Source organism: Lepeophtheirus salmonis, chromosome 8 (assembly GCF_016086655.4).
Source record: "Lepeophtheirus salmonis chromosome 8, UVic_Lsal_1.4, whole genome shotgun sequence".
Lineage (NCBI taxonomy): Eukaryota > Metazoa > Arthropoda > Copepoda > Siphonostomatoida > Caligidae > Lepeophtheirus > Lepeophtheirus salmonis.
In genome coordinates this window covers 6,541,155-6,553,436 of record NC_052138.2, presented here as the reverse complement: position 1 = coordinate 6,553,436, position 12,282 = coordinate 6,541,155, and the positions used below count along the sequence as shown (strand labels likewise).

Sequence of the window (12,282 nt, the reverse complement as noted above, 5' to 3'; positions counted from 1 at the left end):
CAGGATTACCGCAAAAGTTGCAGATTGATTTGTTTCTAACTTGGTACGAAGATTATATATGTGAGGAGCCATTAAATTTTGAGAGGTCAAGGTAGCAGAAAACGTTAAAATGAATAATCGACCATAACGTTGGAACATACTGAGGTACGCTTGACTGTAAAATGATCCTGGTAAAAAGATTGCGGACAAAAACGTTGTGAGTAATTTCATTACAAGACAATAATATCGTGTGCAATTTCGTTGCAATTTATATTAAATTCGGAAGATAAAACTTTAGAATGATGAAGAAACATGCTATGATAATATTTTAGAGAAAAACGCGTGCAAGGAGAAGGGGGGAAATACATATGGTATCATTGTTTAAAATACTGATGTGATTATCATCTGCCTGCTTTATCATGATTTTTGAGGGTATAACGAAAGTATTTATTAGCAAAATGTCTAATGAAGATATACTACGTATAATTGAATTATACGTTTTTTATCCGTTACAGTAGATTTTATAACGTCAAGCTCCATGAAATTGTAATTCATTATGAACCTTATTCTCAGAATAATAGCTAATGAAACGACAAAGTAGAGTATTTCGAAATATGTTTGAAGTTCCAAGTTTAAAAAAAGAAGGCTTTAATTAAATATAATCTACATAATAAAAAATATACCATCATACATTTAAGTTAAATATACAAAATTAAACAATTGGAATCATATAACTAATAACAATAAATTATATATACAGAATATTGAAATAATAGATTGATGCAAATAATATTTTCTTGTTCTGACACCGGAATCCAGTTAAATATGTCATAACTTTAGGTTGTAAAACATAAGCCAGACGTAGAGTTTAATCAAAAAGATCATCACCCTTTTTTCCTAATGTGGAAATTGCTATATACAATTGTGCACAGGATAGATATATCTCTACCGATGAGATATAACTAATTATTAATAATAAAGTAAATGTCAAAATCATAAAATTAGACAATAAATATACTAATAAAAAAATGTTAGAAATAAATCCATCTTAAAGATTTAGAGCAAAAGCTAATTATGTAGTAATGTCCGGTGATATTACTCCTTATTAAGAGCATCAAAAAATATATTTTCCCCGTTATTTATGCTTATATAACAACATACTATTATCATGAAGGATATACACAATTGCTAATTATAATGCTCCACCCAATGTAACTACCCCCGTTGTTGTGACCATTTAAGCAGTTGTTTTTGCCTTTTATGAGTTTTCTGAATACCCTTTCTTGGAGCCTATCAACCATAGCTAAGCCTTAAGTGATAAAAAAAGTAATATTTATTAACTATGTAATATTGGAAAACCTAATTATCATACCCAGGTCTTTAAGTGAAGAAACTAGTCTCAGCAAAACTAGTTGCGAACCATCCAAAGCTACTACTCCCGTTGTTGTGACCATTTAAGCACTTTTTTTGCCATTGAATGAGTTGTGTATCATAATTCTTGATAATTTTGGCTAAAATAGAAATCATATTTTAGGGTTAGATTTAAAAACAATTGAATACTTACTGTTAGATAGTACAAAATTCAGAGTTCCATTTCGAAATTAGTAAATATTTTATACTTTTTACTGATAACTTGATCGTCATTTGGTGTGGATGACTCAAAACATTTTTATATGTATTTCTATAAATGACATCAGTACCAACATCCTCTATTAATTTAATGATGGTTCCTCGGGAAGGGATAGGTTTACCCGTGTATTTCTCCATAAATTTTTTGAACATAGATAATTAGCAATAGATAAGGTTATATTACATGCAATAAGCATCTTTGTGAGATCAGAGTTAAAGTCTGACTTGATGTTTTCATCATTAACCTGATTTTTTTATAAGAATATCCATGCTCTTGATATGGGATGAATAATGAGTGGCGTGTAATTCTAGACAGGGGACTAAAGGCACATTTATATTGACAAATCCGACAAACCATCTGTTTCTCATGCGGTAAGTATTTTCTAAATTCCTGGGCCTCCATTTTCATCAATCCAAACAGAAGGCGACGTTATTTGAGGCATTTTATTCAGTTCTCTACCGACTATCACCATCTAATATTATATTAATATTGAAATAGGCCGGAATGACAACGTTCTTGATGGAAGAAGAGGTATATTATTTAATCAATGATGCCATAACTATTTCTTCTCTTCTCCTCGCACGCTTTTCTATTCTTACCAAAATTATCAACCTTAGCTATAATATACCCCAGCCCACAGGCTGTATAGGTGAATTACTGGGCTCCGAAGAAAGTAGAATTTATCCGCCGCCGCTTCCCTGAGCATCGATGTACCCTTCTTATATCCCAAAATACAACCCGGCCCAGAGGTTGTACAGGCTGGGCCCGAGTCAGTTTAACCTCCACCACCACCGCACTTCTAAGCACCAAGGAACCCTTCTACCATGCAATAATATACCCCTGCCAGGCCCAAAGGCTGTATAGCTGAAGTACTGGGCCCCAGGCAAGTTGAATTTATCTGCTGCCGCTTCCTTCCCAGAGCATCAGGATACCCTTATAATATCCCAAAATACACCCGGGATCCCAGGTTATATAGGTGAAGTGCTAAGCCCCAAGGCAGTTTTGACTCTACCGCCGCAGCGTTTCTAAGTACAAAGGCATCCTTCTAACATTTATAATATATGCTGGCCCACAGGTTGTGTATTGAAATATGAAAATAAATATAAAGTACTTTGTTCACGAGATTGCAACTTGTAAGTACTCATAGTCCATAGATAATATGATAAATTCAGCTTGCATCAGCTGCTTCTTTTATGGTTTTTTTTTTTTTTTTTGGGGGGGAGAAAATGAATTACTACTATAAAAAGGAGAACCTTTTACATTTAGAGTAGCATTTGTGCAAGGAAAATATTATAATTATATTTAAATTCTTATACATTTTCAAATCAATTTACACCAGAGATAGGCGAGAATTCTTCTTATTAAATAATGAAGTAAAAGGAAGAAAGAACAGACACATCAACCGTTTTTCCTTTTCTAATCGCTATACTTTCTTTACACAGATCACTCCTTAAATTATAATGGAACGGCTTTTTTTTACTTGCTACGTCTATATATGCCTTTTATTTTACAAAGTTGTTATAATTATTCTAATATTCTTGAAAGAGAAAATATAACTTATAAGTATAAAGAAATCACTTGTGCGTGAAATACGAAAAGTAACACTCAAAGATCGACATCGAAGTAATATTCTTCCTAGATAAGGAGTTGGGGTTGTGTTTATTTCCTTCATCTTATAGTTATTTACAGCTAATTTTTATGAATTGTCATTACAGTTACTATCTTTTCTCTTTTTAAATACCGGCGTATAATATTATTTTCATCTATGATCAATGATCATACATGTAAATCCAGTGTGTTTTTTAGATCGCCCGTTAATTTGTAATTGGTAGTATAAAGAGCGAATTTTACTTTCCTTAAAAGTTGTCATTATTATTTAATTCTTCAGTAGTGAACATCCTTTTCTAAATATATTCAAAACCTGATTGAACGTTCGTGTGTGCTCATAAAAGACAGAGCGTAACCCTGAGGATTTGTTGCGGAGTTATAATTGTAAGTCCTTTGTTGAGCTCAGAACATAATTGAGGATCAAGATCGGAGTAATTCTAGTAAATGGCCTATTTTATATTCTTTTGCCCTTCCTCTCTTATCACAATTGATTGACGCTGATCTAATGAAACGTCGTGAGCATTATTCTTTCTCTCCTCCAAAACATTCTACAAATTGTCAGGGTTACCATGTTGATTTTTGGTTTCTTTTTTTTAACATGCCCGTTCCACACAGGATTAACACCTTTGTCTATGATAATATTAAAGTCTACATGGTACCCCTAGCTAGAAATAGGACGGGTCTTGGATTCGGATCCGATGTATGCGGATAAACTTGTTAATGATATGACCCGAACTGGCTTCCCGTACTCTAACTCTTAAACGTAATGAAAAAGATCTGAGGGATTTCTCGGATATTAAAAAGCTTATAGTAATACTTAATTCTAGTTATTAAAAAAATACTATATCTAAAATACTCTCCATTTATCTTGATTAGTGCTTAAAGCATAAATATTTGCATCATTTGGTTATTCCACACGGCGTTATCTAGCTCACCCACACAAAAATGTACACTGAATTTTGTTGTCAACTGTTGATTTTACTTCTTCTTTTCCTCTAATCAGTGTTCTTAACGTTGATTGATTGAATACAAATTAGTTCTTATTAAGATGTGATTAATTATAAAATATTACATAGGGGAACACCAAATTTTTCCCAATGAAATATTTGAAATTATAGTAACTCGAGAGTATTATCGTTCAGAGACATTTTTCATCATTAAGACAATCACCAAATTGAAGTACGATGAATGAAACTGAATTAAAAAGGTCTTTTAGGATAATAAAATGGTTTTTTTAAAATTCTGTATTCTTATCTTAACTCGACATATTCCCATTTTTAGGCTGAAAAATGATGAAAAACGACACTCTTCTTGAGACCATTATAACATATTCATCATTCATAGTGATAAGGAGTAACATAGCTCATATTATATAAAAATATTTTATCTTTTATTTAAAAAAATACCTCTTTAAAAAATAAGGATCTCCAAGGACTTTAGTTCGATTTAGTATTTTTTTCAGTGATCCCATTTTTAGTGGGTCGAACAAGCAAATATGTAACATTATCTTATATTGCGTACGATTCCAATGTCCTCATAATGATGTCATACCCCGTGATCAATAAAATCATAACATAAATATAATTAATACCGAGCTTCGCTCAAATTCAAATAAAATAACTATTAATTACTATTAGGTATATTTTGAATATTAAAATTATCTACTCAGCATGAATGGATCTCTTCATTGTTTCTATCCTGGAATCCCCTTTCCGAATAAAGGAGTCCACTCTACTTTCTTATGAAGCCTTGTAGTTTTTCTCGGATGAATATTCATCACGTCGTCCCTCGTAGAATACGGAGTTCTGAATAAGACTAAGATCATCTCTGGAGATGGATTATCAAATTAGAAGTATCTTCCTTTGGTCCTAATTCTTGGAGAACTAAAAAGTCCACTTCTTCAGGTAGTAATGCATGAATCTTAGGCTTTAAAACATGTCAAAGTAAAATTGCATTTCAATTTCAAATTATTGTATATTTTAGTTTTATGGCTATAACTTCTCATTGTTGTAGTAACTTATTAACAAATTAATAATAATATATTTCACATCTAGAGAAGTTCATCTGAATCTGAAAGTAAATGGATCCCCTCATAGTTTCAACCGTTGAATATGTTCATTGTTCTATATGGATGGAGAAATTCCCACTAAAGTAAAGAATCGTTTCTACTCTAGTATGAAGCTGGGTTTTCTTCTGTTTTCTTCTTCGGCTAAATTTTAATCCTGTTACACTTCCGTAGACATTGAATTCGAGCATCTTTTGTTGAGGATAAAGTCTCTTCTTTTCTCCTTATTCATAAAGGAATTTTCCTCTTTAATTAATGAAAATGAATCTAGGCAAATGAAAAACACTTTCATATTTATAATTTGTCCCTCCATTTACTCAAATATTTTTGGATATAATTTTTAATATATTGAAATTCTATAATTGTATCTAATGTATAATATTCATGTTCGGATAACACCTAATATTTTACTTAATTATAATTACATATGTCATATCAAGTCTTTTATTTTATTCAATTATAGCTGTAGTGCCTGACTTGAAATGTGAAATATATGACTTGAAATTAACCAATTCAGCATAGATATTTTATCAATTACTAATAAATATTTAATTCTTTTTAATAATCTTTTTACTTTGAGTTAATAGGTACTAAAAATTTATAATATGAAGACAAGGATATCTCAAATACACTGGTAAGAACACGAAATATAATTTTGAAACGAGTAGATATATTTTAATATTCATAATTTAAGGTAAAAATGTTCAGTCTCACCACAATCTCTTTCTATGCTCCAGCAATAGTCTGCTAGTATATGCACATCCCATCTTCCCCCATAGTGTTTTTCCATAACCATTAAATCTTGATGAAATCTTAAATTATGAAATAAAAATATATATGTATATTAAAATATATCTACTCTTTTCAAAATTATATTTCGTGTTCATACTAGTGTCAACTAAGTCAACAACATATTTGTACAAATATTAATCACGCAACCTTCATTTTGCCACTTGGTTTATAGCTTTAGTATAGTACTGTTTAATCCATCAATAATCCAGTGCCGGAGTACCTGAAAACACTAGTAAATTTGAGATAATATTAGAAATATATAAGCCAATGTAATTCTAAATAAATAAATACATAACTAAGCCTAAATCTTACCTTTTACTTCTTAGTTAGTTACACACTATTATTGACATTCTGAAGGAAAAATGTATTGAATTTCATGAGCAGCGCATGTTATTTCAATTTAAAAAAATGTATGCACATAATATGATCGACGTTCCGACTATGTTATCACATTCCCCGGGAAGTTGTATTTGATCGGCATTCCGGGAGGTATTGTTTGCCTCCATGCCTGGTGCACACCCAAGGAGATTACTGAGTTTACGAAGATGCTCAAATAAATTGTTTACAATATTGTTAAGGCTTTCAAGGAGTCTGATGGGACGGGAAAACGTGCGAGGAAGAGTCATGATAGCTCTGAGAGAAAAAAACACACTCCAGACTTCCTGAAGTTGGAGAATATAAGAAATATGGCCTCATAGATCGCTGGATATGAAGCCTTTAGGCTATTATATGTGGTCGTCTTGGTGAAAGAGTCCAATAAACATAACACTGTCGATTCCTTGCTGGCTTCCATTTTCGAGGGATTTTCCAAAATGGACAAGGCGTTCCTTATCAATCAGATTCATGACTAGGTTAGTTTGAATAATTTACTTCATTATGGAGCTCTACATATAACAGCTAAAGATTTGTGAATTTATCTGTTAATTTCAATAAATAAATTGTCATATACATTATCCTTAAATTTCTGGGTTTAAAATCAGTGATGCATAAAATATGCCGACACGTAAAAATTAAAGAAACCGATAATGAATGTGATAATCCTGACATTTTCAAAAATATTTGGTAGGAGAGACTCATAGTTGTCATGACATTTTGTTAGATCAGCTGCACGTATTCATGAGAGGAAGGAAATAAACACAAATCCCACTCCGTATATAGGGTGAGGACTCAAAAATTAGAAAATTTTAAACCTCATTTTCACTTCTACATATTTTTATTTTGGGCCATTTTTATAGCAAACTTTTGAAGCAAAAGTTGGTAATTCAACAATTTTCTACAATTTTATTCAATGTGTCCCCCTCCATTCTGAATGATGGCTTCAATGCGAGGACGAACAGAAGCACAGCCTTGATGAAGTTCGAAGACAAGTTGCTCCATTCCTCCGTTATCACGGCCTTCAGGATATCGAAATTCGGGTGATAAGTCTTGTTCGTCTTGCCCTCCAAGACGAACCAAATAGTACAGTCTATTGGGGGGGCACGTCGGTTGAGGACGAAGGCTATAAGTATGCCGGCCAGAAAGTTAATTACATTTAAACCAAGATTGAATATTTGCGTGGGCTTATAGAAGACGGAGAGTAATCCAGAGGAGGATTTGTTGCAAAGTTATAATTGTATGTTCTTGTTGGGCAGAGAGTAGATTTTAGGATCGACATCAGAATTATTCTTCGCTATGTTATTGTTTATTACCTTCTCTCCATCTTCATTCGTCACAGTTGATTGCAGCTGATCTAATGAAACGTCATAACAGCTGAGCTGCTCTCCTCTTAAACATTATTATTTGCATTGTTAGGGTGGATTTTTTGGTTTCTTTTTTATAGCATGCCCAAAATACACATGATTTTCATCACTACTTACAACTCCCGAGGAAACTCTCATTTTTACTCTCCATCTTTCATGAGTACACGCACTAGTTAATACTTCATACTTAGATGTTCCGTTTTCTAGAATTAAATAATAATAATAACAGCTTAAGAAAATAAAAAAATCTTGTTCAGGTTGCAACTACAAAAAGTCGCTCACGCCTTCTAGGACTTATTTTATACATCTCTACATACAATCATGACTGAGAGTGCAACATTTTCTTGTTCATTAACCATAAAATAGGAAGTTTTTATTGCCCTACTTTTCATTCATTGTATCATGGACCCAACTAAAATTTTTGTGAAAATAAATTTCAGATTTTTTTTCTTACTTATAAAAAAAAGGAATCGTAGTATGACGTCATCATATTTAATTCTGTAACGAAGTCAAGCGGAGGTTATGTTTTCCCCTCTCTTTGTTTGTTTTTCTGTTAATTACCAGGATTACGGCAAAAGTTGCAGATTGATTTTAATTAAACTTAGTAAGAAGATTATATATGGTCACAAAAAAAGGAAATTTTGAAAGATCAAGGGGAAAGGTCAAGTTAAAGGTGAATGTACAATAAGGGTTGCAAATTGTAATTTAAAAAAAAGTTATATGAACTCAACCTGGCCTCTCTTTCGATTAATAATGTAATCAGTAACGTCAGTGAAAACATTCTAGTGATTAGAATAATTAATGATCTTTTGGAGAACAGCATGACACGGTGTTTTGCTCTCGAAAACGCTAGCTTACTTATCAGTTATCCATCAGACCATCTCTAGGTATACCAGCTGGGTGCGCTGTGTAAAATTATTGATGATGTTATTATATCATTAAGAATTTAAATAATGATTACTAACATATTACATCCAGTATAACATAATATTATAGTTATTTGTCCCCTGATAAAAACGCATACTGTTTTTATTTCATAACGTAGAGAGATGCATATTTTATACATCAAATAAATTTTGTTCAAAATTCTGATTTACGTACCTATGGCCATGTTTCATTTTGATCAGACCATATTCCTAGGCTCTGGTGGTCAAGTTTGATTTTCGCCAATAAGTTGATTTTAAATAGATAGTAGCAAATATAATATGTATTGGAGACAAAAGTATCGAGAAAAATGGATGCATATTCATTGTGAGTCTTAGATTGACTTCAACTTTTTTCTAACAAACTGAAAGGATTCTTAACAATGAAATATTTTTGTTAGAATAAGAGAAGAAAAAAAAAGTCGACTTTGGAAGGAACAGGATTCAAGAGTTTCAACGAAGGAGTTGTGGATGAGAAATTAAAGTCTTTGTTCCACACTGGGTAATTCCTTCGGGAACTATTTCTTATTGTGGAACTCTCCAGTTTTAAATAACTATTCATATGTAATATCAGAGTAGAATATGCATTGTTGACCAAAATATCGATAAAAGAGAAGCACATTATCTTTACGAGTCTATAATTATCTTGCACTTGTTTACCAATGACAAAAGAGACTCAGTAGTAATAAAGAAGTATACGATGATTTCGTAAAGGATCTGGAGGAATTTATGTATAGGACAATAATTAACGAGAACCGAAGTCTCTATCACAGACCTTGAAATGAAGAGGCACTTGCACAATCAACGATCCTTCCATACAAGATCCACCGGCCGAGTGAAGCACTTGTTCAAGGGATCTCACCTTAAGAGTCGAGATCCCTTGAATAGAGTATCAGAAGACGTGTGAATAGATATTCATATGAACCGTAAGGATGGATGGATGCAGATCCAACTCCTCGCTTCTCTCACCTCCTTCCTTCGCTTTAAGTCCCCCTTCATATAGTCTGAGGGCAAACATGTTACATAAATTCATCTAGCAAGCTAATATGACGATGAATTCGAACTAGTTGTTCTATTTAAATAATCTGCTGTCTCCATACAGTCAGAAAACGGACTATACGGAGACAGAAAAAATATACATAGAAAATTGTCTCCATATAGTCCGCTGTCTCCATAAAGTTATCTTTATTCATTTCGAAAAGCATATCTTTGGGACATTTAGTTAAAGATATTATTATATTTAGAGAAATTTATTTTTTGTAAGATTGCGAGGAGAAGACGGGAGTGAGATGGTATTAGTGAATTATGACCCTTATTAATATCAGCTGCTTCTTTTATGTTTTTTTGGGGGAGGGGAGGGGGGGGGCAGAAAATGAATTACTGTTATAAAGAGAAGAACCTTTTACATTTAGAGTAGCATTTGTGCAAGGAAAATATTATAATTATATATAAATTCATATACATTTTCAAATCAATTTACACCAGAGATAGGCGAGAATTCTTCTTATTAAATAATGAAGTAAAAGGAAGAAAGGACAGACACATCAACCGTTTTTCCTTTTCTAATCCCTATACTTTCTTGACACAGATCACTCCTTAAATTATAATGGAACAGCTTTTTTTTACTTGCTACGTCTATATATGCCTTTTATTTTACAAAGTTGTTATAATTATTCTAATATTCTTGAAGAGAGAAAATATAACTTATAAGTATAAAGAAATCACTTGTGCGTGAAATACGAAAAGTAACACTCAAAGATCGACATTGAAGTAATATTCTTCCTAGATAAGGATCTTATAGTTACTTACAGCTACTAAAAATCTATTATTAAAATTTAATTTTTTTTCAAAAAAATTTAAATTTTCAACTGTTCTTTTCAAAAAATTAATTTTCAGAGAATACTTAAGGATTTTTGAAAAAGTTTTTCAAAAAATTTAATTTTCAAAAAATTTAATTTTTCATGTTTTTTTTCAAAAAATTTAATTTTTCATATTTATCTACAAAAGATTTAATTTTCTGTGAATGGTTATACATTTTGAACTTTTTTCCCAAAAAATTTAATTTTCTGTGAATTGTTATACATTTTGAATTTTTTTCTCAAAAAATCTAATATTTTTAAAATAAAATTTTTTCAAAAAATTTAATTTTGTGTGAATAGCAAAGAGTTTTTGAAATTTTTAGATGTTTTTCAAAAACAATCCAAAAACTAAGCATAAAAAAAAAAAAAAAATATATATATGCTGTGGACACCCCTGATATTCAGATGTAACCAATCACCGTTCAAAACACTGATATGGGAAAAGAAGCAGAAACATCGATAGCTAACAACAACATACCTTGTACATTTTATATTAAGGAAGTAACACGTCTTCCAGTAGGATGGGGTACTCAACCAATGATGTGCAAGCCTGGATGCAAGAGAACATGGAGTTTTGACACAAGAACTTCTGACCTCCACAGACCCCCGATCTGAATCCTTTGGATTACTGTTGGCAAGTCGAGTCCAAGGTCTGTAGATCACGCCACAGCAATGTCACCGACCTCAAGTTTTCTGTGGAGAAGGAGTGGAAGTTCTTGAGAATGGACTACATTGCCAGAGTGTGCTCCACCTTCCCTGGCCGCTTGAAGGCCGTCATTGAAAGCAATGGAGGTCAAATTCACATATAATATCTGTCATTGTGTGCTTCCTAAATGTCTTTAAGTAATGTATCACGTCTGACTTAATTGAGACTCAGGAGGAGCAAAAGTTTGTTTAGGTTGATTAGGGGTACATCCATTTCGTATGACAGGATATTTGAGTTAACTAGAGGCTTTTTAATCAAATTATTAGGACGGTTTATGATAACCAAGGGTGGTTGTAACTATAGTTTAAACTCTTTATTTAATTTTAAAAAATACAACTTATATTGGCCCCTCTTCAAATATAATCTATCAATTTCTCATTATTTTATTGTGACATTAAATTTGGCTATTTTAAGCGGAATTTGTGACGTATCCAAAGGATTACTAAGAATATTTTTTTTAATATAAATTGACGATAATTTGTAGAAGAATACAAATGTAATCCACAGGCAATTTGTAAAAAAATATTTATAGCTTGCTTTTGTATTGAACTTGTATTCAACATAAGAAAATTTAAAAGAATAAAAAACAAAAAAGAAATGTTTAAAATATTAAATATTATTAGGAATAAAAATAGAAAACGATTAGTAACACCTTTGATTTCATTAGTGAGTGTTACATTAATTGTTTTTTTGTATTAAAAGTAGTAGGAATTCAATACATAATAAATATCGCAATACGTTATTCAACTAAAATTTATACGATAATGCTTTGTCAGCTGGCGAGTATTCTACTTTATGACAATGAAGTAGAACTTTCTGCAATATACAAAGATACAGTGTATTTACATGTTAGCTTACGAGGTTTCTGCTTCTTTTCTGAACGTTGATTGGTTGAATTATATTTAGCTTATTTTACATTTCAGTTTAACCCACGGTCAATGAATGGAACCCTGAACGGAATGGGAATTTTTTTGGAGGCGA

At 31.8% G+C, this 12,282-nt stretch overlaps 2 long non-coding RNA genes across 4 annotated transcripts; both read right to left on the bottom strand.

The window, feature by feature from the left end:
- Positions 1-604: 604 nt before the first annotated feature.
- Positions 605-2,808, bottom strand: LOC139906159 (uncharacterized). Its single transcript, XR_011781500.1, has 3 exons — positions 1,544-2,808; positions 1,352-1,490; positions 605-1,288 (listed from the first exon to the last, which is right to left on the bottom strand). It is a non-coding gene; the product is annotated as an uncharacterized lncRNA (long non-coding RNA).
- A 2,442-nt stretch (positions 2,809-5,250) lies between these two features.
- LOC121123630 (uncharacterized) lies at positions 5,251-7,970 on the bottom strand. 3 transcript variants are annotated; one of them, XR_005866040.2, is made up of 4 exons: positions 6,387-7,957; positions 6,172-6,303; positions 5,997-6,094; positions 5,251-5,549 (listed from the first exon to the last, which is right to left on the bottom strand). It is a non-coding gene; the product is annotated as an uncharacterized lncRNA (long non-coding RNA). The 3 variants fall into 3 exon arrangements; XR_011781499.1 differs by having other exon boundaries at positions 5,251-5,505; positions 5,997-6,303; positions 6,387-7,970; XR_005866039.2 differs by having other exon boundaries at positions 5,997-6,303; positions 6,387-7,964.
- Positions 7,971-12,282: the final 4,312 nt, after the last annotated feature.